The sequence below is a fragment of the Panicum hallii genome, chromosome 4 (genome assembly GCF_002211085.1).
Source record: "Panicum hallii strain FIL2 chromosome 4, PHallii_v3.1, whole genome shotgun sequence".
Taxonomy (NCBI): Eukaryota; Viridiplantae; Streptophyta; class Magnoliopsida; order Poales; family Poaceae; genus Panicum; species Panicum hallii.
The window spans coordinates 18,126,305-18,153,542 of record NC_038045.1 but is presented as its reverse complement, the minus strand read 5'-3'; positions in this window follow the sequence as shown (position 1 = coordinate 18,153,542).

Below are 27,238 nucleotides of genomic sequence, written 5' to 3'. Positions count from 1 at the left end.
GGTATGTCATTCGAGAACTCAGTTGCTAGTTCCCCTTGGCCCTGCACTTTACCGCCTGGCTTGTCCGTGGAATGGGATCCGTCCCAGCCGGCAATCACCCTTCGGAATGACACCATGCTTTGGGCTAAGTATGGTGCCAGCTTTTGCGACGTGTAGTCATGTTATTGTTTCCTTTCCGCTACCATCTCTGAATAATGTCCGTTAAAACTTGAAGTTTTCGAGCAATGCCTGTATAAATTTGTTTTAGTTAGGTTTGCAGTACTCTATCAGAACCTAGTTTGTAATAACTACTTGTGCCTATGTTGTAAAAATATGACGGTGATTGTATCTCTAGACTCGCCTTCATGCGGGGTACGCTTGATCGATCCGGAATCCGGTGGTTTCATCAGGAAGTTACCCGACAGACCATTCGGTTGTTCCGTTTGAAGTGCGTTGAGGTCATGTCCCCTATATAGCGATGGTCTGCGCGCTTGAGCCGGAATAATTCAAGCGGTTCTGCCACAGACTGGTATCAGAGCTAACAAGTGTACACCAGAGATATGATTGACCTTAAAAATATTTTTAGTATAAAACTAGACCAATAAGGTATTTTGTAAAACTGTGTTGGTTTCGTTAAGGATTGTGCTTAGTACGTAAAGCCCTAGGGGTTTATATGGGAGTTATCAGGTGGCTACTAACATATATATATATACAGTACGCTTATAGTACTATTTTAACTTCCTGCACTATATTTCTGTAAAAAACTTACTTTCAAGCACAATCAACTTTATATTCTGTAACGACGTATTTGATGATGAGGTAAGAGGGTAAGGATCCTCAGCCAACTGAGAGAGCTTGGCCTTCCTGTCGGTGATGCGAACCGAACGCTGTTTCTCAAGCGGTGGCTTACTTGAGATGCTGCCAATATACCAACGATAAGTTGATTATATTGGGAGTATATGGTTAGACACAGGGTATGGTGATCGCTGTTCATACCCCTATTTTATATGGTATCCCCGTGAATACGTTGCGAAAGTAACGTATGTTAATGTCGTCTGTACGGCGGGAATTGTACGGATGCTGTTTCTTTAAGTGAACAGTAATATTTGGGAACGCTTTCATTACGTGCTGGCATGAAAGGTTCATGATCTATAATTGTGATTTTTTTGTAGGTACACTAACCCCGACTCGATAGGTTCTGAATGAATAGGATCTCTCGACTAGCTATTATAGGGAGAGACGTATATATACTATGCTACTGAAACTAATCACGTAAGTCCAAAAATATTTGGCAATTGTTTTTGGTTGTGAGGACGAGTAGTACGTGCATGCATACTTCATGATTAAACAAAGTGAATGAATTGAATGGCTTGTTGTTTTAAGGATATCTCGAGTGTTGCTTATCACAAGTGCAGTCTTGAAATGGTCATACAGATAGTCTTAGGGTCTAGTATCTCGGCATCTATTATTTCATCCTCAAGATCTATATCATCCATCTGATTTCCAGCCTTTGCTATTACCAGAATCGGTTGTCTCGTTCCATTTACCTTGTGAGTTCTCAGCATGGTAGCTGCATTCCAGCGATTCTATGAGTCTGACTCACATTTCTCCCGCAGTCTTCTCAAAGCATTTTTGTTGAAAACTTGCAATCTTACCATTTGAATCTTTGCTTTAGATGGCGGATTTTCCGAAGATCTTTTAGGACCACGAGGGACATGCTCACACCAATGCCTTGCATTAGGAGGGTTTTCCACGTCTCTTGTGGGACTCACTTCAGTTGTTTAGCTACACCGAGCCACCGCAATATGATGGAGTGGACTATAGTGAAGAGGGTGTTCCTCGGTGCAGAGTGAAGATGACTATTCTCCAGCATCTGTGGCAGAACCAACCTGAATTATACCGGCTCAAGTACGCGAGTCCACTCCAGAGGCTCCAACGTGCTTCAAACGGTATAATCCCTTGGCCTGTCGGGTAACGTCCCGACAAACCACCGATACACAGGATCAAAATAAGGTTACCTCACACGAAGGTGAGTCCAGAGATACAATCACCATCATATTTTACATCACAAGGAATTACATTATAAGAGCTTTCAAAAGCAGTACGTTGCAATCTGCTAAAGCTATGATATTTGGCAGCGGAAAACATACGCGAAGATTACAACACATCGTTAAGACGGATGTCATGCTAAGCCCGGGCACGACATCGCTCGATATCACCAGTGCTGGCCGGGGACGGATCCCATTCCACGGACCAACCTTCTGAAAGAGCACAGGGCCAAGGCAAGGGAAGAGTAGGGTCTTCAAGACATTACCTGCAAAACATATAACTAGCAAGGCTGAGTATACTAATACTCAGCAAGGCTTACCCGGAATTGGGTATACTTTAGCCCATAACTAGACTTATGAAGGCTTATAATGGTTCTGGGTTTAATTTCAGCTGAAAAGCGTTAAAGGGTAGATCCTTAATGTCAACTTTTAGCTTTCAAATTCTATGTGATTATTCAATCTAGATGAGCACCTATAGCTATTCAAGCATGGTAAAATCTTTGGTCAAACATCATCTTTGATAACCATATAATTGCTCTTGTTACTCTATGTGACAAAGGGATTAACCAGTCTCAACCATCGTGAGAAGCGGACGATTCTGAATCGAATTTAACCTTGCAAGGTAAACCTAACTCACACGCTTGGAACACCAAAGGGTCGTTCCGAAGCAACCGTTTACCTTTTATTCCGACTCGTGGATCAGAGCCACCACAAGCGACTGCAGGACCATACGCACTTCCAAAGTGCAGGACGTACGTCTGTAGCGCGACTACAAAACCCGTACTCCTCGTTGCCCTTGCAACACGTATTCCCACACGTCAAACATAAGTAACCAGAAGAAGCAAGACGAGTGGTGGGAGGTATGTCCACTCCTCGGGCTGATTGGCTACTAGGCTTACCGCTTACCATATTTCGCGGCATGTGGTTAGTACTTTCAAACGCTTAACCCCGATCGGCACACACCGCGACCTTATCAATTTCAACACAGACGGGGTATCACCTCAACCATGATACCTCACAAAACTCCCATCCGTCATCCTTATAGTGATAACAGGAATGTAAACATTACAATTCCTATATCGCGCGAGTGACAGAAAATCACCCGACTTCTATCGGTCCTATTAGCATAGCAGCTAGTCGGACTCAAGTGCTAATATTCAATACATTGGTTCCTAGGGAAATGCAACTAGGGTTTCAAGCAATTCCTAAGAACTTAACGCATAAAATACGTAAATAGATATAGATTGCAGTGTAATAAAATAGTAGCTTATGTCCGGGGTTGCCTTTACTGGTGGGTCTGAAGTCAGTAAAGTCAATATCTTCCGAACTTTGGTTCGGGGCTTCAGATAATCCTTTGGTGACGTTTATTTGGTCTTCAGGAACATCCTCCATAGACTCCGGGGAGATCTCGTAGGTACCGTTGCCGAAGTAGTCGTATCTACATGTAATGCAACATTACACTCAAATGTGCACACAAAACTACTTTACTTCACAACAAGGTTGCATTTCAACATTCATTTAACAGGCTATTCACATAACAATCAAAAAGATCTGAAACTAAACTTAGGTAAAGCTTTAGGGAGACAACTAATTAGAATCAGCTACTTGTTGAGGGTTACAACAGAGCTGATTGGAAACAACGAGGGTTTAGCTGATTGATGAGTGCATCGGGTTTCTAAACGATTGATGAAAACATCGATTACTTCAGCAGAGGGGTGATTCCTAAAGCAGTTGTGTCTTAACTGAGATGTGCTTAAGTGTTATTCTAGGTAACTCGGTGGGGTTGCATTGGCTTAATTACGTCAGCACAACTATTGAGTGACGTACAGCCGATTGGAGTGTGGTTAAGGGTATGTGACCGATAGATATATAGCCGATCTCTTAGTCGATAAATCGGCTGATAGAAGTGCGGATAAGGATGGAAAAACTAAGGATTGATCGGCCATATTAGATTGTTATGGAAGACAAGCTTGGATCGGCTGATAACAAGAATCTTAAGGTCGTGCGTGCAACTCCGATACATCGACTATGTGCAGCCGATGTAGGATAGAACAAAAGAGTGGTATCGGTGGTAGCCGATATTAGAAGGGTAACAACCGGATCAGCTAATCAGCCGATGGTAGAAGCATTTCACAAGAAATGCATCGGCTGACAGCGGTTACGTAGAAACATCATAGACTTAAAGAAAACAGATGCTAAGTGGCTGGGTTGATAACCTGCCGCTGAGTATAGCTGTTGAGACGTATTAGCTAAGCAGTAGATGCATACGGACTAACAAGGATCTTTATACGAAGAGAACCTTAAGGAAATGACAATCAAAACAAAGACAGAGTCTGAATGGCAGGAATCTGAGTACTTGTGTGAAAAGATTAACTAGAGATCACACATCTGTACTTGAGACATACATCTGATGATCTATATTCAGCGACAACACATGCATACAACACAAGGTATAATAAAGCACTCATTTCCTAAGATTTAACCTAGACCACAATTCAAAGACTGTCAATTCAAAATCACAACATATAACTTGTAGATTTTGACCTAGGGTTTCAAACAAAACTGATCTCGTACTTTTATGAACTTCTTACGAAAATCTATAAAATGTAGAAGTTCATCAATTTAAAATAAAGAAGGTTCTGGAAATTTTACAAAGAACATACTAGAACTTTCTAAAACATAGTAATCAAGTTCCTGGTCCAGGAAATCAGATAACAGGAAGTTAACGGCGATATTCCGGTAAAGGAATCGCCGGCATTAAGAAGATTCAGTGAATTAGGGAAAACCTTGGGGTAGCCTTGGCGAACAGAAAAGCTCGACGATGACGAGATTCCGTGGATAACGAAGGAGTTTGCCGGGAAGAGTTGCCGTGGGTGGAAGATGGCCTGTTGTCTTGTACACGCACGCGCTTGCTGAATCGAGTCATGCCGGCCACTGGCAAACACTTCCGCTCGCACTCGCGAACGCGCCAGTTCAATTCCGCTCGGACCTTCGGGTCTTGCAACTCCGCCGCCCTCTTCACCTGTTGCGACGCCATTAAGTCCGGTCTACCACTGCCGCCGGTCTTGCGCTGTGCGTCGAACCCGCGCTACGTTACTTCTGCCCTGATCACCTTGCTACTGTACAGCTACTCCTTCCCAATTCGCCGCGCTATAACCGTCGCCTTTGCTTCGCCATCTTTCCTTCCGGCTCGCCGCCCCTCGTGCATCTTACGAGCGAGCAAGCTCGCGTCCTCGATACCGCCACTCTTGCGTCACCAGAGATCTCCGTAGCGTAGTTAGGGCCGATGTCACCGTGTTCCCGCATCTTGCGCAGAAACTTTCCATCACCGTGTTCCCGCACGTCGCACTCCAACACTATCTGCTCGTGCCCGTGGGTTCGTTCTGCTCCGGCCGCTCAACACCTGCCCATACCGACAACTCCCACGCGCCACCACGCGCATGCTTGCGCCACTCGCTCGGCACCGCCCACGAACTGCTCCTGTGCCGCTGCCGCGCACGCCTGCTGCCTCACACGCGCGCTTGGGCCACTCCGTGCGTCACTGCTCACTCCGGGCTGCTCGCCTCCGCCCGAGTCTCGCACCTGCTGCGCTCGCACGCATCCTGCACGCCATTGCTTGCTCGGGGCCGCTCGCATCCAGCACTGCGCCGCAAGCTGCCCAGCGCCCGCGCCCTGGCGCTGCCCGCGCGCCCAGCTTCCGCGGCCCACAAGCCGCCGCGCCGCTCGCCTGCGGCCGCAGCTGCCCGCGCGCCGCCCCAGCCGAGCCGCTGCCTCCGCCCGCCGAGCTGCTCTGCTCCGTGCCGTCCAAGCGCCCTGCACCGGCTCGCCCACGCAGCCGCGCGCCGCGCGCTCCGCCCTGCCGCCAGCGCCCGCTGCCGCCCGCCTCCCGCGACGCCCGCGCGCGCGCGCCTGGGGCCGCTGCCGCGGCCCACCGGCCGAGCCGCCCGCTGCGGCCTCCACCCCAGCGCGCCCTCTGCTGCCCGCGCCAGGAGCCGCGCCTGCTGGCCTGCGCAGCCGCACTCCGCCCGCCTGCCTGTGTTGGACTGGTTGGAGGAAAGGGTAGACGGGAGAGAGAGGAAGAACCGGTATGGTGACCAGAGAAAGGGGATAGCATCGGCAGGGGATAAGGGAGCACCAGGGAAAAGAAAAACAGAGGAGAAGAAGGGATGGAATTCTCCAAGGACCTATGCGTAATTTCCAAAAATTGCAGGGACCTATTTGTAAAAAAAAATTTCCCGTTGATTTAAAACCCAAATGAAGAAATGCCCAAAACGAAAGTTGGAGAGTTTTTCAAACTCTACAACATTGCTTTAGGGCTCAAGTTCAAAAACTCAAAACTTGCATCTTTACACGTAAAGTTTTGAACAAAAGTTGGATTTGAATTGCTTTTGTCCTAAAGAGCGAAACTTTATAAAATTCAGGATCTAAATGCAAGCATTTATGACACGTCATGATGACGGGATAGACTCGTCATAATGATTAGATAGACGTGTCATGATGACTTGCACTTTTTACACTTTAGCCCTAAATGAATTTGAAAGTTACTTTTGTAAATCAAACATTTGCATAAAAGGACTTGTATTTTTATAAAATTACATAAACACCCTTAATTTTTACCATTTTACCCAAAATTTTTACACATTTCAACACATGCATTTCAAATGCAACTTTTGGATATATATATTTTTTTACAGGGAATAAATTAAGAAATACATGTTTATCAAAACCACCTTTCACTTATTTTGAAATTACCCTAATCCAAATACATTTTGCAAAAACAACCCTAGGTTTTTCTGTAATTATAAAAATACCCTTTTTTTACTTGTACTTTTAAATTTTCAAAAGTTTCACATAAACATACACAAGCTTTACACTTAACAAACATATATTTCACACTAACAAAATATATGCCTAGCATTACAAATACACGAACTGTCACAGCATCTATCTCGATCCCTGTGGCAGCCCATCGAGATTGATATGGTTGGTCACCGTCTAGCAGACACTTTTGAAGCAGCAGCTCTTGAAGCCATCAACATTTTCTGTGACCAGCATCCAAAGGAAGTTGTCGGGTATCCTATTGGTTTGTTCCCAGCAGCAGATTCTCGTGACCCCGAGCGGACTTTCCGAGTATCACACTTTGGACACTTACTGGGAGATTTGGCAGAAGAGACGCTACGTGCTATGGCCAGGTTTATGAAAGCACAATACCATCATCAGATACTTCAGCACCGCGGTATGAGCCAGATGACCAGTATAGCCCAAGGTTACCGCAGAAAACATTAACCGGAAGATTACCCAGATTGAAGAGCTCCAAGCCATGATCACCGCTAAAGATGAGGTTATCGCATAGCGGGATGAAACCATCACTCACCGAGAGGATCAGATCATTGGGAGTGATACATTAATCATTCAGCACAACATTGTCATCGAGTTTCTCCAAGAGCAAGTCCATGACCTTACCCTTGAGCTTAGCGACGCCATCGCCCATATCGGTATGCTTCATGAGCAGCCGGCACCTCCTGTCGCACCTGAGGAGTCTGAAAGTGAAGATGAAGAAGAAGACCCAGAAGAGATTGAAGGAGTTTCTGATCTTGATTCCGAGCATGGAGATCCCGAACCTAATCCTCAGCCCAATCATTCTTCTTCCAGCAGCCAGTCTTCCGTGGGCAACCTCGACGATTTCTAGTCTCTTCCAAATCGTCGACATTCTAGATGCACTTAGTATAGTATAGTGTGATATAGGGAGTGAGCAGTCTAGTTTGACCTAAGGGCCACTTGTTGTATTATATGTGGCATGTGTAGGCATGGCTTGACTTGTAGTTAGTAGACTACCGAGATGTAACATAGTAATGACTACAGTTTATGATCTATAACCCGAGTTTTTTGTCCGGTTATCTGTTGAGCTATCTATCTTGTGTCTTGGATTTTTGTGCGGCATATTTCTGAGAATGGAAGCAAGTATTGGTGATTTTTAAGGGACATCTTCCATTTCTCAGATGGTTGGCGCTACGCGTGGAACCCCTGAAGGTTTCAGGATGGACTAGGCTAGCGGTTCCCAACAACCGCCACCAGCTAGTGCAGGCACAGCAGAACCAGTTCCATCATCAGCAACGAGGTCATGATGAACCTCCCTCTGCTAGTTACCAAGAATTCTTTAGCACGCAGCCCCCACTTTTCCATAAGATCGAAGAGACTCTTGATGCGGATGCGTGGCTCCGCACTATTGAGTCCAAGTTCGCGCTACTGTCTGCACCATGCTCCAAAGCAAACAAGGCACTCTTTGCAGCCCAGCAGCTTCGTGGCATTGCTCGCATTTGGTGGGATCATTATTATGCCATGCAGCCAGATGGACATGTAGTCACATGGGAAGAGTTTCGGACCGTCTTTAGGGCGCATCATATTCCTGAAGGGCTCATTGAGCAGAAGCTCAATGAATTTTTAGCTCTTACCCAGGGAACCCGCATCGTAATGCAGTATGCACAGGCCTTTAATCACCTATGTCAGTATGCGGGTTATCATGCAGACACAGATGCCAAGAAGCGAGATCATTTCCGTCATGGCCTGAACACCAAGCTCAAAGAACGGCTGAATCTTCTTAAGATAGATACCTTCAATGAGCTGGTCAACATGGCAATTACTCAGGAAGATTGCATTTCAGCACATCGGGCTGAGAAGAAGCGGAAGATACCCACTGGACCCTCGAGTGCTCAATCCCCGAGGTATCGGTTAGTCCAGAATACATTTCCAATAGCCCCACCCCAAAACAATCAATCAGGCAGATGGATAGCTAGACCCTCTCAACAGTCTAGATTCAACAGGCCACCAGTGCCTCAGCCTCAACAGCAGTAGCTGCAGCTTGGATCAAGACCGAACATTCCGCAGTTCAACCAGGGAAACAACAACAAACGTTGTTTCAATTGCAGCAGCTAATCGCATTTCATCAAGAATTGCCCTCAACCTAGGAAATCATTCCAAGGGCAGACTTCCAACCTGAGCAGCAAGGGCAAAGGCAAGAAGCAAACTGTACACGTCCGCCAAGGGAGGGTGAATTTCACAACTCTCTCCGAACTTCCTGAGGGTGCACCAATAATGACGGGTACTTTCACTATACACCATCAACCTGTAGTTATACTTTTTGATTCCGGTGCAACCCATAGCTTTATCAGTCCAAAGTTTGGAACAAAAGTAGGCTTGGATTTCTATCATACTAAAGGAACATATATGATAGCGACTCCTGGCGGTAAAATTGCTTCAAATCAAATCTGTAGAGATGTGCCAATTCAATTGGGTAGCAACCTGATAAAGACAAATTTTATTTTGCTAAACCTAGAAGGAATGGATATCCTACTAGGTATGGATTGGATGACTAGGTACCAAGTATCATTAGATATCTCTTCCCGAGCGGTTGAGATAGACTCACCTGATTATAGAGCTACTATTCTATATCTTCAACAATGGGAGTATATCAACTCTTGCGTTTATGCCACAGAAGGGATCAAGCTTGAGGACATCCCTGTCGTATGTGAGTACCCAGATGTTTTCCGGATGATTTGCCCGGGATGCCTCCTGATAGGGACATTGAGTTTATTATAGAGTTACAACCCGGTACAGCCCCCATCTCTAAAAGACCCTATCGTATGCCACCCAATGAGCTGGCAGAATTAAAAGTTCAACTTCAGGACCTTCTTGATAAAGGTTTTATTCATCCAAGTGCTTCACCATGGGGATGCCTAGCCCTGTTTGTGAAGAAAAAGGACCATAGCCTCAGACTATGTGTGGACTATTGCCCCCTCAATGCAGTAACCATCAAAAACAAATATCCTCTTCCCCGAATTGACATCTTGTTCAATCAATTAGCTGGAGCCAAGGTATTCTCCAAAATTGGCCATCGCTCTGGATATCACCAGATAAAGATTAAGCCCAGCGACATCCCAAAGACAGTATTCTCCACCAGATATGGACTTTACGAATATCTGGTTATGTCTTTTGGTCTTACCAACGCATCAGCATATTTCATGTATCTCATGAACTCTATCTTTATGCTGGAGCTCGATAAATTTGTCGTAGTATTCATCGATGATATTCTGATCTATTCTAAAAATCTAGAAGATCATGCTAGACATCTTCATATTATTCTTCAGAGATTACGAGAACACCACTTGTATGCCAAATTCTCCAAATGTTAATTTTGGCTAGATACAGTTAAATTTTTGGGTCACACCATCTCCATTGATGGCATATATATTGATCCGAGTAAAGTTCAGAAAGTGATGGATTGGAAGCCCCCTACCTCAGTCCATCAGATCTGTAGTTTTCTTGGTCTTGCTGGCTATTATCGTCGTTTCATCCTAGACTTCTCTAAAATAGCCAAGCCAATGACAGAATTGCTGAAGAAAGGAGTTAAATTCTCCTGGAACGAGAAATGTGAAGAAGCATTCCACACTCTAAGAGCACACCTCACTACTGCTCCAGTTTTGGCTCAGCCAGATAATTCCAAACCTTTTGATGTCTATTGCGATGTGTCGGGCATCGGACTTTGTTGTGTACTCATGCAAAACAACCAAGTAATTGCTTATGCCTCACGAGCACTCAGGACTCATGAACAGAACTATCACGAGCACTCAGGACTCATGAACAGAACTATCCTACCCATGATCTTGAGCTTGCAGCCGTTATCCATACGCTTAAGATCTGGAGACATTATCTTATGGGTACTAAGTGCAACATTTACACTGACCATAAGAGTCTCAAGTACATTTTTACACAAGCAGATCTAAACATGAGATAAAGACGTTGGCTAGAGCTTATAAAAGATTATGATCTAGAAGTGCACTATCATCCAGGCAAGGCCAATGTGGTTGCGGATGCACTCAGCCGCAAAGTGTATTGCCATTGCTTATCAATAGAAGCCTTTAGTGAAACTCTCTACTGGGAAATGAGAAAGGTCAATCTTGAGATTATTCCTGAAGGTAGTTTGAATCATATAGCAGTTGAAACCACACTTCAAGATAGTATCATTATGGCACAACTACATGATGAAGGAGTCAAAATCATCAAGCAACAGTTAGCCCAGGGAGAAGAAAAGTATAAGTGTTTTCAAGTAGATCACAAAGGAATTCTATGGTTCAAGGGACGTATTGTTGTACCCAACGACCATCAGCTTCGTAAGCAGATTTTGGACGAGGCACACCTGTCCAAGTTCTTTATGCACCCTGGCAGTACCAAAATGTACCAAGACCTGAGATAGAACTTTTGCTGGACTCGCATGAAAAGAGAAATTGCAAGATATGTCTCTTAGTGTGATATTTGCCAAAGAGTTAAAGCCAGTCACTTAAAGATTGCTGGTGTTCTTCAACTTTTACCCATTCCTTCTTGGAAATGGGAAGATATCAGCATGGATTTCATTGTTGGCTTACCCAAAACTTCCCAGAGGCATGATTCTATTTGGGTAATCGTTGATCGATTAACCAAAACCGCCCATTTCCTTCCCGTGCATAGTACTTACAATGCTAAAAAGTATGCCGAGATCTATCTAGACCAAATCGTTTGTCTCCATGGAGTACCTAAGATGATCATCTCTGATCATGGAGCACAGTTCATTAGCTCATTTCTGGGAGCAACTCCAACACTCTCTTGGAACCAAATTAATTCGAAGCTCCGCGTATCATCCGCAAATAGACAGACAAACGGAAAGGATAAATCAAATCCTAGAGGATATGCTTAGAGCCTGTGTAATCCAATATGACAAAAATTGGGACAAACGCTTAGCTTTGGCAGAATTCTTCTACAATAACAGTTATCAGTCGAGTCTAAAAATGGCTCCTTTTGAAGCATTATTCGGTCACCGATGCCGAACTCCTTTGAGTTGGTCTCAAACCGGTGAACGTAAAATCTTTGGACCCGATCTTGTCACTGAAGCAGAAGAAAAAGTAAAGATCATTCAAAGTAACCTAAAGGCAGCCCACTCTCGACAAAAGAGCTACGCGGACAAACGAAGGAAACCATTGCAATTTGAAGTTGGTGACTTTGTATATCTAAGGGTATCTCCTACCCGAGGTGTTCAACGGTTTGGTATGAAAGGAAAACTCGCTCCTCGATACATTGGACCTTTTGAAATTCTTGAAGCTTGTGGACCCGTAGCTTATCATCTTCAACTTCCTCCTCAGCCAGCAGTCATTCATAATATCTTCCATGTATCTCAGCTTAAGAAATGCATAAAAATCCCTACCGAGGTCATCAATTTCCAAACCATCAAAATCGAGTCAGACCTATCTTGTACCAAACATCCGATCAGAATACTAGATACCAAAGAGAGAAGCACAAGAAGAGAAACAATCAGGATATTTAAGATCCAATGGAACCATCACACTGAAGAAGAAGCGACTTGGGAAACTGAATCTTATCTTTAGCACAACTTTCCAAACTTCCTTAGAGCCAAACCAAGTATCTTATCTTCCAATTCCATTCTGTTCCGGAATCTCTGGACGAGATTCTTTTTAGGGAGGGAGGCTGTGATATTTCAGGTAATTAGGAGCTAGGCACACTAATTTCTAGTATGAAGTTGTGCTTGTTAGTGTGAAGTTTGTGTACACGTTAAAGGGTATTTCTGTAATATTGGAAAAATTAGGGTTCTTTTTTGTAAATTGTGTGTAAATGGGAGATAATTTAAAAAATGTATGAAGGGTTGATTTGCAAATGTAAGTTTTTACTCTTTAATCACTTTAAGAAGTGTAAATACTCCAAGGCTTCATTGAAAAGGTAAAATTTATTTTGAATTTAGTTGAAATTGAATGATTTGTTGGCTTTTAAAAATAATTTCAAAACCTTAACTCGTTTGAAGTTGGACCTTAAAGCAAAGTGGTAGCTCTTTTTAAGCTCTACACTTTTGATTTTGGGGCACATTTTCATTAGAGCTATAGTTTGGAATAAAATTTTGCTTTACAGTGAACTCCTTGAACTTTTGCAAAATTTATGAACAGGTCCTTGTCTTCTTCCTCCTACTTCCCCCTCTCTGTTTCTCTGCAGCGCCGTCTGCCGCCCATCGCCGGTGTTTTCCCCGGCCACCAGCTGCCCCCTCGCCGCTCTTCCTGCGCCACGTGGCCCCCAGCTTGCTTGCCTGCCGCTCGCCCAACCCCTCTGGCTCCTCCTCGTGTGGACGCGTCGCGCCGCTGCCCGCCCGAGCCGCCACGTGCACTATCGACCGCTAGCAGCTGCTTGCCGCCTGCCCGCGCGACTCTTTTTAGTTTTGGAACACGCCCAGTGAACTTCTCCCTTCTTCTATTCCCTCGCGCGCACCCGCATTCCTGTTCTTTTTCCTTCTCCGCTCGACTACCTCACCAGAGCTCCTCTGTCCACCGCCGTCAGCCGCCTCCACCGCTCCTCCTCTCCAATTTCATGCTCCGCCAGCACCGCCGCATCTCACTGCCCCTTCCTAACCCGCTCTTCTTCCTCCTCCTGCGCGCGCGCAGCCCAGAACGCCACGCTGGCGATCTCACTCCCCGCCGCCGTCCTATCTCTAGTCGAACCGAGGTTCCACCCCTTCTCCTCCCTCGCTAACAGAACCATCAGCACCACATCTCCACGCCGAAGCTCCCTGACCACTTCCCCTTCGCCTTCCTGCACTCCGGTCGCCGGAACACCGCTGCCGCCCTCGAAACTTCGCCGCGCCGGCTCTATCCTTAATCGAACCGCCGCCTCGAAGCTTCCCTTCTACGATTCCAACCACCCCCAAGTCCGCCGTGAGCTCCTGAACCTTTTTCCCCATCTTTCCCTTGCTGCTGGTGAGCCTCCTCGCCAGATTTTGATCACCGCCGCTCGGCTTCTTCTGTTCAAGTCAATTAGGGACCCAATTGCAAGCCTCTTTTTTAGGGTCTTTTCTATAAAATACCAGGAATCCATCGGCTACACGTCTGTAAGATACACGCCCATCAGCTACACACCCATCGGACACACGCCCATCGACTACACATCGATCGGCTACACCTCTATCGGCTACTTTTGCCGAAGAAAAATCGACCGATGCGCGCACAAGTAGTTACCTAGGTTAACACCTCAAGCAAGTATTGGCTAGCCACATCCGATATAGAACACATCAATCGGCTAAACACAGCCGATGCAGAATGCACAAATCGGACTTTTCCAATGCACACACGATCGCCTAGTTATGCCGATGCTCACACAGATCGGCTAAGGCGAGCCGAAGCACACCCCAATCGGCTAGACAAGCTATCTGAAAAACATGCTGTGAAGTAGATCCGATCAGCTCTGTAGTAACCTTCACCAAATAGCCGTTTTGACCAAAGTTTCTACACCAGAAACTCTACTTAAGTTTATTTTTTTTCAAATCTTTTTGTTGTTTGTACAAATTAGTTATGTCTTGAAGTGATGTATTGAATGTATTCTTGTTGGATTGAAACTTTACCATGAAAATCAAATATTAAAATAATAACCATTTGCTTCAAATCATTGCATATCATGTAGATTTGACGACATTCGCCAACGGTACCTACGAGCTAATCCCGGAACCTGACGAGGGTATTTCTGAAGCTCAAGTGAACGTCGCCGAGGATCTTTCCGAAGCTCCAAACCAAGGTTCGGAAGATACTGACATCACTGACCCCAGCCTCACCAGTGAAGGCAAGCCTCAGTGCATAACCTAGTATTTTAAATTATGCACTTATATTGTTATATATCTATATTGTGCATTAAGTTCTAGGAGTCGTTATGAAGCCCTAGTTGCATGAAACCTAGAAACCTATGTAATGTTTCCGAGTCCTTATCGAGTAAATGATCTGCTAATAGGACCGGCAGAAGTCGAGTGATTTTCTGTCACTCGTGCGATATAGGAGCTGTTTGTTTACTTTTCTGCAATCACTATAAGGATCACGGACGGGGTTATGTGCAGTATCATGGCTTGGAATGGTACCCCGTCTGTGTTGATCAATTTGATAAGGCCATAGTGTGTGGTAGTGGTGGTCAAGCGTTTGAAAGTACAAGCCACATACTGTAAATATGGTACGCGGTAAGCCTAGTACCTGATTGACCTGGCAAGTGGACATATCCCCCACCACTCGAATTTTGGTTTATGTTCAAACGCACCAACGTGTGGGAGTACATTCTGCATAGCAGACGGGAGTATGGTCATATAGTTGCGCTGTAGATGTACGTCCTGCACATTGGATGTGCGTATGGTCCTGCAGTCGCTTGTGGTGGCGCTGAACCACGACCCGGAATATGAGGGGAATGGTTGCCCAGAAAGGAAAGTTTCCGAGCGTGTGAGTTAGGATCCCTTGCAAGGTTATGAAATTCGATTCAAGAATCGTCCATTTCTAGCGGTGATTGAGACTGCTTGAGATTTCTGCCACATAGAGTAACAAGAGCAACAGTTGATAGAACAATATTGATGTATGCTTTAATACCTACCTTGCTTGTCTAGTATAGATGCTCACTTAGAATGGTTAATTGAACTAGAATCTGAAAGCTAAAATATGGAAATAAGGACATACTCTTTGTTGTTTTTCAGCAAAAGAAACCTAGAGCCTTTCAACCTCTCATGGTCTAGTTATGGGCTAAGTATACCCAATTGACAGGTAAGCCTTGATGAGTATTAGTATACTCAGTCTTTCTAGTAATGTGGTTTTCAGGTATGACCCTTCGGAATGACGCCATGCTTTGGGCTAAGTATGGTGCTTGCTTTTGCGATGTGTAGTCATGTTGTTGTTTCCTTTCCGCTACCATCTCTGAATAATGTCCGTTAAACTTGAAGTTTTCGAGCAATGCCTGTATAAATTTGTTTTAGCTAGGTTTGCAGTACTCTATCAGAACCCAGTTTGTAATAACTACTTGTGCCTATGTTGTAAAAATGTGACGGTGATTGTATCTCTGGACTCGCCTTCGTGCGAGGTACGCTTGATCGATCCAGAATCCGGTGGTTTCATCGGGACGTTACTCGACAGACCATTGGGTTGTTCCGTTTGAAGTGCGTTGAGGTCATGTCGGTTGTATAGCGATGGTCTGGGCACTTGAGCCGGAATAATTCAAGCGGTTCTGCCACACCCATCACCCCCTGCGTCCCTGCTGCAGCGCATCAGCCCAGTGCCGCCTGCGTCTCCCCTAGTGCCACCCCTGCTGCCTGAGCCCTCGCACCCCTGCTGCTGCAGCCAGCACCGCCGCGCGCGCTCTACCTTGCATCACACCTTCTCTGCCGCACGCGAGAGCGTCTCCGCCCCTTGCCCCCTGCATGCCCCTGTGCCACGCCCCCCCGGTTGCCGCACCTCCTACACGTCTGCTTCCATGAAGTAGACCACCGCTGCCGCCCTCTTCTCCAGTGAAATTCGGCCACCATGACACATCTCTACTACAAGTAAGGTATGGAATCGAATCCCCTCATCGTCCTCTTTCTTTTGCCCCACTCCTCGCAATCTCCCGTGCCCTAGAATGACGGGAATTTGCAAAGTAGTAGCCGCCGGCCACCATGGGAGCTGTGTCCAAGCTTTTGCAATTTAGCCCCCTAAAAATCTTGTAATTCCTGCAATTTTTCGTGTGTCATGCAAACTTCGCAGAAAACCCCCTAGATCTATTGCATCTTTCCAAACCAGCCCCACCCGTGGTCTTTTTCAGATCTAACCCTAAACTTTTTCTAATTTGCGGGTACTATTTCTGTGTCTTGCAATTCCTTGCTGCTAGCCCCTGAAATCTATAGTTAATCACGTATAGGTCCTCGCAACCTTGTTTCGTGCGTAGTTTCCTCGTTTTAGATCCGTTTCGACCCGTTCTTTTTGCGTCAGTCTTCTAAAACCCTAAGCTATCATTTTGTAGTGTTGTTGCATCGTAGTTCCTATTTTTAAAATCAAATATAGATTTAATTTGATTAATGTCCTCTCATCTAGTTTTTCCAATGAAAATCCAATTAGATCTATGCTCCCATTTTCATAATTAGTTTTAATTTGATTAATATCAACTTAAGTATGTTTCAATTATAATTTGTTTAGTTCAATACGAACCATAAAGTTCGACGTTTAGATGCTGTCACCAGTTTCTTTTCTAATTAATTATTTAATTAGGACAATTTGTGCATAGACAATTATATATAAAATTTGACTAAGTTGTACCTCATCCTTTTAAATGCAAAAATAATATGAGTTAATTATAATTAGGGATATTCTCTTTTGAATATCTTTTTACATTAGTTTTCTAAATTAACATAAATAAAGCTTATAGTTCTTTTGTCTCTTTTATAACATAAATATTCCGATAGCTGTTTCTTTTCTATCATAGCTCCATTTTCCGCATTTCTTGCGCCCTCGTGACCGTAGCAACAAGTCCTATCCTTTTGTATGCTCTTTTAAAGCTTTTCTTTTGTTTGTTGTATCTATTCTTAGTTGTTCTTGTTTGTTTGCTTGCATGTATGCTTGGGCCCGATGCTTGTGTGATGTTAGAAGGAGCGCGATCCAAGAGCTTTGAAGATTTAGAGTTTCAAGAACAAGAGTTGAAGACTCTAAGCAGCTATTCTCTAAAAAAAGGCAAGTATTTCCTTGATCATACTTTTGTCCTAATAATCACAATAAATATAACTTTTTTCTATATGCATGCATGTGTCCTAAGTTTGATGGATCCTAATTAAGGATATGCCTAATTTTTATGATCATTCCTTGTCAACCTGGGTTTTACCTTTATGTTGGGTAGCTATTGTTTAGTTGCTATAACTGGTTCTGGTTTGAAAATAATATATAACCATGATGATAACTGTGATGATGTTGCACCTATTTTATCCATGTTCATGCTCTTTGTGTTGTTAATCAAAAGATCATATGTTTTAATCGGAACATGGAGAACCACCCAGGAAAAAAGTGCAACCACAATACTATATGGCTCTGGTCTTAACTAATTAATTAGAAACTCTAGCTTGTGATGATCTTACCGAAAAGGCAAGAGGGGAGTGCGTTGATGGGGTATAGCCCGGTTCTCTTGAGGCTTAGATATGATCCTGGTTAAGGTGTCTTCCTCATTAGGGAGGGTTATGACCACTGCGGCCTAAAACCTAAGAACATTATTGTGGCAGAACCAACCTGAATTACACCGGCTCAAGTGCGCAAGTCCTCTCTCATGGGCTCCAACGCACTTCAAACAGTGTAATCCTTTGGCCTGTCGGGTAACATCCCGATAAACCACCGAATGCAGGATCAAACAAGGTACCTCGCACGAAGGCGAGTCCAGAGATACAATTGCCATCACATTTTACATCACAAGCAGGTATATTACATGAGTGTTCAAAAGTAACATAAGTTCCCAACTGAGGGAAATTATTACAAAACAGTTCAAGGTTTCAAGTCATGGCAGCGGAGTTTAAAACACGGATACTGTACACATCGCCGGTACGGATATCTTGCTAGCCCTGGCATGATATCACTCGGTAGGATCAGTGTTGGCCGGGGACGGGTCCCACTCCATGGACCAACCATCGGGCAGAGGGTAAGGCCACGACATAGACAAAGCAGAGTCGTCAGGGGAATTACCTGGACAGGAAATCACAAGGCAAGACTGAGTATTCTAATACTCAGCAAGGCTTACCCGTTCATGGTATACTTAGCCATTTAACTAGACTTATGAAGGCTTTAATGGTTGTGGGTAAAGTTTTTAGCTGAAAAGCAACAAAGAGTAGATCCTTAATTTTAAATTTTTAGCTTTCAAGTTCTATGTGATTAATCATTCTAGATAAGCACCTATAACTATTCAAGCATGGTAGAATCTTTAGCCAAACATCATCTTTGATAACCATCAAGTTGCTCTTGTTACTCTATGTGGCAAAGGGATCAAGCAGTCTCAATCTCCGCGAGGAACGGATGATTCCTTAATCGAATTTCAGCCTTGCAAGGGTAAACCTAATTCACACGCTTGGAACATCCAACGATTGTTCCGAAGCAACCGTTTGCCTTTTATTCCGACTCGTGGATCAGAGCCACCACAAGCGACTGCAGGACCATATGCACATCCAATGTGCAGGACGTACATCTGTAGAGCGACTACATGACCGTACTCCTGGTTGCCCTGCAGCACGTATTCCTACACGTTGAAGCGAGTAACGAAAAAACCAAATACGAGTGGTGGGAGGTATGTCCACTTCTCGGGCCGATTGGTTACTAGGCTTACCGCTTACCATATTTCGCGGCATGTGGCTAATACTTTCAAACGCTTAACCACCGCTACCACACACTACGACCTTATCAAATTCATCAAGACAGATGGGGTATCATCTTAACCATGGTACTTCACATAAATCCCGTCCGTCATCCTTATAGTGATTACAAGAATGTAAACATTGCAACTCCTATCTCGCGCGAGTGACAGGTAATCACCCGACTTCTACCGGTCCTATTAGCATAGCGGCTATTCGAACTCAAGTGCTAATATTCAATATATTGGTTCCTAGGAAAATGCAACCAAGGTTTCTCATACAATTCCTAAGAACTTAATGCATAGATAGTTATAAATAAATATAAATTGTAGTGTAGATAAGGTAAGGGTTATGTCCGGGGCTTACCTTCTTGAGTGGGGTTGGGGGCAGGAGTGTCAAAGTTTTCCGAACTTTGGTTCGGAGCTTCAGTTAAATTTTCGACGGTGTTCCCGGGGTCTTCAGAAAGTTCTACTTCTTGTTCCGGGATCAGTTCGTAGTCTCCGTCGGCGAGAGTCGTCGAGTCTATATGATATGCAAATATGTAGATTAATGATTGCATGTATTTTCATTTTATTTCACGATAAAGTTGCAATCCAACGAAAATATAATATACTTATTACACATATTATTTACTTTTCTACTGGGCAGTCATTTATCGAGTGTACATTAACTTAGTTAGCTTCATCAGGCAACATGTCTAAATAAACTACTATAGCATTGGGTTGAAATTTTTATCAATTATAGATTAAGTTACATCCAAGTTATTGTCAACTTATCAAGATTTTATTTTTATAGGAATTGTGCTATAAGGATAATTAACAATAAAGCTAACTTATTGGATATTATTTAGATCTATATACACATGCAAGACTTTATCCTAGCATTTTGTATATAGGTTACATCACTCAAGTCCAATATTTCAAAATGTTTTCATGATTTTTAAACATCTAAAATTGCATATATTAATTATTCAAGATCAAATAAGCTTTATTCAAGTTTAAACCTATACATTACAAAAGTATTATATAAATAGTAGGTTAATTATTTTTTCTAAGTACTACATGTCAAAGCAAAACTAATACAATTGGTTTCACATTTTTACCATTTTTCTGCTATTTACTATGCATTTTCTTAGCCTACAATTACTTAAACTTAGCATTTAAATTAGAGCACAAACTATTCAGAAACTAAAAGTTAACCTATAAGGAAAGTTGTAGATTTTAGAATAAGGAATCCAACAAATTTTAGTTTGCATTTTTATGATTTTTCCTTGAGTTGTTATGGAATTTCAAAGTCTGCAGCACAAATAACACACGGGGGTCCCTATTGCCCTATTCATATGAGTCACACGCTTTGTAGACAGCCCCCTGGGCTTTTGATTCTTTCAATCCTGAGGCCCTTGGCCGGAGGAGGAAAGGGAACAAAAATTAGACGGCCTTGTTTGTGACAGTACTTGTAAGCTAGGCACATTATTTGTTAGTGTGAAGTATGTGTTTGTTAGTGTAAAGCTTGTGTGTGTTTATGTGAAGTTTTTTAAAAATTTAAAATGCAAGTAAAAGGGGTATTTTTATAATTATGGAAAAACTAGGGTTGTTTTTGCAAAATGTATTTGGATGGGAGGTAACTTCAAAATAAGGGTATTTTTGTAATTTTACAAAAGTACAAGTCCTTTTATGCAAGTAGTTGAATCATAAAAGTAACTTTCAAAGTTACTAAGGGCAAAAGTGTAAAAAGGTGCAAGTCATCATGATATGTCATAAATAGGTCAAGTCATCATGATATGTCATAAATAGGTCAGGTCATCATGACATGTCAAGTCATCATGACATGTCATAAATGCTTGCAATTATGTCAAGTCATCATGACATGTCATAAATGCTTGCATTTAGGTCCTAAATATTCTGAAATTTGCACCCTTTAGGATAAAAACATTATAATCTTGATTTTATTCCAAGGTTTTAAATTAACACTTCATTCTTTGAGTTTTTGAATTTAAACTCTAAAACAAAGCTGTAGGATTTGAAAAGTTGCACAACTTTTATTTTAAACACTTTTTCATTTGAACTCTAGAATAGTGGGAAAACTTGGTTTACAATGAGGTCCCTGTATTTTCTGTAATTGCAGAAAGGTCCCTGGATGCTTCCCACTTTGCTTCCTCTTCTATTTCTTTTCTGCGAGCTCAGCGCCGCCGCTGCCACCGCCCACCGCCGTTCCCTCGCCACCAACGCCACCTCCTGCTGCACTTCACTCCACGCGTCACTCGTCTCTTGTCTTGCTCCTCGGATGCTTTATATAATCAACCGCAACACCACGGCACGCTGCCCTTGCCGCGCGTGCTTTCCTCGCTCTCAACGCCATCTCGCCGTGTCCCTCCAACACCACGACACGACGTCTTCCATGTTCAATGGCGACTCCACTTCATTCCAGGCCGCCTCGCCTCGCTTCGCATCTGCTCCACTTCTCTTAGAGCCAATCTGAGCCCCTGCCCGCGTGCCATGGCCGCCGCCGCCCCTGTTCGCCGTGGGCAGCCAACATCAGCCCCTCCCCGCTCTCCTCGACCCCCTGCCGAGTTTCTCCACTTCCTACCGGTGCTCCCCGACCCCACCCCGGCGCAAACCCCTCACCAGACCGTCCCACTGACGTTCGCCGTCGACCTTCCTCCGCCGCCGCTTCGGCCTCCCCGTCGACCTGGCCGTCCAGCAGCTCCTACCCCTCGCCGATCACTCCAGCAGGACCACATCACCTCGAGGAAGCTCCTGGACCACCTCACCGAGCCTCTTCGACCCCCAGCATGCCGGAACATCGCCACCATGACCAAGCCCGATCGCCACCGCCCGAAGCAGAACTCTGTGGCCGGCCCGCCTCCGACCACCCAGCTCCACCCGAACGCCGCCCGAGGTCCATCTCTACTTCCTTGTGCTCCTCCACCCCTGGCGCCTCGCCGCCGGCGACTCCCTTCGCCGGAACGCCGCCGCCTCCTTCCTGTCCTCTGTTTTCCCTGACCAGGGACCTGATTGTTTCGATTTAGAAAGTTCTGGGGTGTTCTGTGTAAAATTTCCAGAGCCTTCTTTATTTCAAATCAGTGAACTTCTAAATTCCATAGAAATTTGTAGAAAATTCAGAAAGATGCCAAACCAGTTTTGTTTGAATCCTTAAGTTATACTCGACTACTTTTATGTAGTGAGTTTGAGCTATATGTGTGTATTTTCTGATGTAGATTAATTACTAGGAAATGAGTGTTTTATTTGTATCTCATGTTATGTGCATGTGTTGTGGCTGAATTTTGGAACCTAGGTTGTATGTCCCATGAGTAGCTTTGTGTAAAAATTTTGAGTTCTTTACTGCTCATTAGTTAGAAATTCGAGTACCTTTGTTTTATGTTGATAGAAATTTTATAATTTAATTCTAGATGCATTCCTTCATGTTTAAAGCTGAAAATTTTACCTTAGCTTTGCTTCCACATGTTTAGTTCATGATAAAATTTTGAGAGTCAGAAACTTAGTGTAACTGAAGTTATGAATATAGGCTTAGATTCAAAAGAAATTCATGAACAATAGTTCTGGTTCATGAATAATTATGATAATATGCTGGAATGTTACTCTTGTACAATAGAACATGTCCATAAATTTTGAACCCCAGATCTAGTATAGAACTACAGTTATAAATGTATCCTAATCATTTAATGTGTGTTCTTGTTTAATTTTGTGGCATAGTTCCTGTTTAAATAAAATCCTGATAAATTTATAGTAAATGTAATTAGACTAAAGAAATGTTAAGTAATTTTTATAACCTTAGTTTTAAAGTGCATTTCTCTATAAAATTCATTTAAGTTTTACATGTTGTTTATTTAAATCATTTATTTTGATTAATCTGTTGCATAAAGATGTTAAGTGTAATTAGTTTGTTTGCTTAAGATAACCAAGTATACTACCTAATGTATTTAATTTAGATGTTTACGGTAATCAACCCTGTTACCAAATGTAACTAAACAATTTAGATAATACCCGATAAATGAATGCCTAGTAAAAGAGTGAATAACATGTTTGATAAATAGAATGTCTTTCGTGTTGCATTGTTGATGAGTTTGGTAGTGTTAGCTCATATTTTTGTGATAGAGATGTGTGATGTTTAGTTAATCCTTTCACACGAGTGCTCATGTCCTTGCCATCAAGACATTGTCCTTGTCTTGATTTCAGTCTCCTTAAGGTCCTTTTCATATAAGGATCCTTGTTAGTTCGTGTGTATCTGCTGCTTAGCTAATACATCTCTGTAGCTATGCTTCAGCATCGGCTATTAGCTCAGCCACTAAGCATCCGTTTCAATTGAATCTATGATGTTTCATTGTAACGGCTGTCAGCCGATGCAATTCATTTGATATGCTTCTACCATCGGCTGGTTAGCTAATACGATTGTTATCTTTCTAATATTGGCTACTGCTGATACAATTCTTTTGTTCTGTCCTACATCGGCTGCACATAGTCGATGTATCGGAGATGCACACACACGATCTTAGGGTTCTTGCTATCGGCCGATCCAAGCCGATTCCAGTTGTTTTCCATATCGGTCAAATATGGCCGATCAATCCTTAGTTTTCGCATCCTTATTCGCACACTTCTATCAGCCGATTTATCAGCTAGAAAATCGGCTATATACCTATCGGTCACATACCCTCAACCACACTCCAATCGGCTGCACATCTGTAAGACATGTCCTCATCGGCACAAGCCCATCAGCCACATCCTCTTCAGTCTAATTCCGCACTTGTGGTCTCATCAGCCTAGTCGGATGTTAATGTTCTGTTCCACCTAGTTCTTGTAGCAGATCCGGCTTAGATAACCCCATCGGCTGTACGTCACTCAATTGTTGTACTGACGTAATCAAATCCATGCAACCGCACCTAGTTATCTAGGTTAACACTTAACCGCATCTCAATTAGGCATAGTTAGTACAGAGTAGGACAATCACCTACACGGCTGATGTACCCCAATAGATGTAGGAGAACCTTAAGGATGAAAACCAGCTACACAGCCAACCCACCAATTGGCTGAATACGCCGAGACACAGACCGTACGGATACATAGTTCGACAAGTCTACCAATGCACCATCTGCTAGTTACTTGCACTAATCAACTAGCTATGCCGATACATCACTCGACTAGTTCTACCCGTTATGTAAATTGACTAGTATACCGATTCACCGATCGACTAGTACACGTATACAAATCGGCTCAGCCGATGTTCACTAATCGACTAGTTTTGCTAAAGCATGGATCGGCTATGCTGATACGCACGCAATCGGCTAGATACACCGATACTCACACAGATTAGTTAAGACATAGCTGCTTTAGGAAACACCCCTCTGCTAAAATAATCGATACCTTCGTCGATCAATTAGGAAGTCGATACACCTATCAATCGGCTACACAGGCCAAAGTACCTAACCCTAGATCAGTAAGATAGCACAGTGGACACGCCTCTGTTAGGCACAACCAAGGCACATCAATCGGCTAAACCTGATGCACCCTCGTCGACTAAGGCAAGCCGATACACCAACCATCAGTTAAGCAAAAACATGCTGATAACTAGATCTAATCAGCAAGATCCTTCCTTGTTCTATCCTTGAAACACTATACCTTTAATATTCCTACCTCTATCAGTTGTTTTAACCTTAGATGAAACCAAATTGGTTAATCACTTCTGCTCATATACAGAAACTACTCATGCCGATTTCTCTTCTAAACAGAAATCAGCAGATTTTCTAATACTGTGTAGATAGCTCCCTCCTTTACCGACTCTATTGACTGAACCCCGATTGTTTCCAATCGACTCTATTGTAACCTTCAACAAATAGCCGATTTTAATCAGTTGTCCAACTAAAGCTCTACCCAAGTTAGTTTCTGATCTTTTTGATTATTATGTGAGCAGTATGTTAAATGAGTGTTGGATTACAACTTTATTGTAAAGTAAGATAGCTTCATGTGCACACTTTGAATGTAATATTGCATTGCATGTAGATACGACTACTTCGGCAACGGTACCTACGAGATCTCCCCGGAGTCTGCAGAGGATGTTTCTGAAGACTAAGTGAACGTCACCAAGGGATTAACTGAAGCCCCGAACCAAAGTTCGGAAGATAATAATACTAACATCCCTGACTCCAGCCCCACCAGCAAAGGCAAGCCCCGGTGCATAACCCAGTATTTCAAATTACTACATTATGCAATCTTATACTTATAAATTATATCCTGCACTAAGTCTCAGAGTTGAAATGGAACCTTAGATGCATTGATGCTAGGAACCTATGTAATGTGCCTGAGTCCTTATCGCATAGATGCTCTGCTAATAGGACCAGCAGAAGTCGGGTGATTTCCTGTCACTCGCGCGATATAGGAGTTGAATGTCTACTATCTTGCAATCACTATAAGGATCATGGATGGGGTCATGTGCGATATCATGACTCAGAAGGTTACCCTGTCTGTGTTGATAAAAGTTGATAAGGTCGCAGTGTATGGTAGTGGCAGTTAAGCGTTTGAAAGTACTAGCCACATGCCGCGAAATAAGGTAAGCAGTAAGCCTAGTAACCAATCAGCCCGGCAAGTGGACATACCTCCCACCACTCGTAATTTGGTTTTTCTCACGCACCGACGTGCGGGAGTACGTTCTGCGCAGCGGACAGGAGTACGGTCATATAGTCACGCTACAGACGTATGTCCTGCACAATTGGTGTGCGTACGGTCCTACAGTCGCTTGTCGTGGCCCTGTTCCACGACCCGGAATGAAAGGCAAACGGTTGCTTCGGAACAACCTATCGGTGTTCCAAGCGTGTGAGTTAGGTTTACCTTGCAAGGGTTGAAATTCGATTCAGAATCGTCCGTTTCTCACGGAGATTGAGACTGCTTAATTCTTCTGCCACATAGAGTAACAAGAGCAATCTTATGATGAGTAATACTGAGGTATGTTGTAAAAAGGCTCTACCTTGCTTGAGTAGTTATAGGTGCTTACCTAGAATGGTTAAAGAAACTAGAAACTGAAAGCTAAAATATGAAATTAAGGACCTACTCTTTGTTGCTTTTCAGCAAAAGCTAAACCGAGAACCTTGGCAAAGCCTTCATAGTCTAGTTATGGGCTAAGTATACCCTACTTCCGGGTAAGCCTTGCTGAGTATTAGTATACTCAGCCTTGCTAGTTATATGTTTTTCAGGTAATATCTTTGAAGACCCTACTCTTCCCCTGTCTTGGCCCTGTCCTCTTCCAGATGGTTGGTCCGTGGAATGGGATCCGTCCCCGGCCAACACTGATGATACCAAGTGATGTTGTGCCCGGGCTTAGCATGACATCCGTCTTGACGACGTGTTGTAAATCGTCGTGTTTGTTTTCCGCTGCCAAGAACCTTAACTTTAACGGTTTGTAATAATTTTACTAAATGTGGAACTTAGTACTACTTTTGGAAACTCTAATAATGTAATTCCCTATGATGTAAAATATGATGGTGACTGTATCTCTGGGCTCACCTTCATGTGAGGTAACCTTGTTCGATCCCGAAAGTTAGGTGGTTTCATCGGGACTCTACCCGACAGGCCAAGGGGTTACACCATTTGAAGTACGTTGGAGCCCTTGAGAGAGGACTTGCGTATTTGAGCCGGTGTAATTTAGGTTGATTCTGCCACAGTGTTCCGGCGGGGAGGGTCACCGGCGCCGAGGTCCGAGGGGAGGGAAAGCTTCAAGGGCTTACGGCGGTTTGATTGGACCACGTGTCGAGGGTAGAGGTGGCCGGGAAGGGGGATCTCGACGGGAGCCCGAAGCGGCGGCGGAGAGGTCAACGATGATGGCGATGCTCTGGCGGTCAATGTCGGTGAGGGGCCTGCGCGTAAGCATCAGTGAGCTATGGGGAAGGTATTGATGTTGGGACACAAGCTTCGGGATTGGGGCAACCGGCGGAGGTAGTGACGATGGCGGCGGAGTCAAATGCCGGTGAGCGTCGAGAAGCTGATGTGGTGCACTAGGGGATCAACTGAGGGGTTGTAGAGCTTCACGG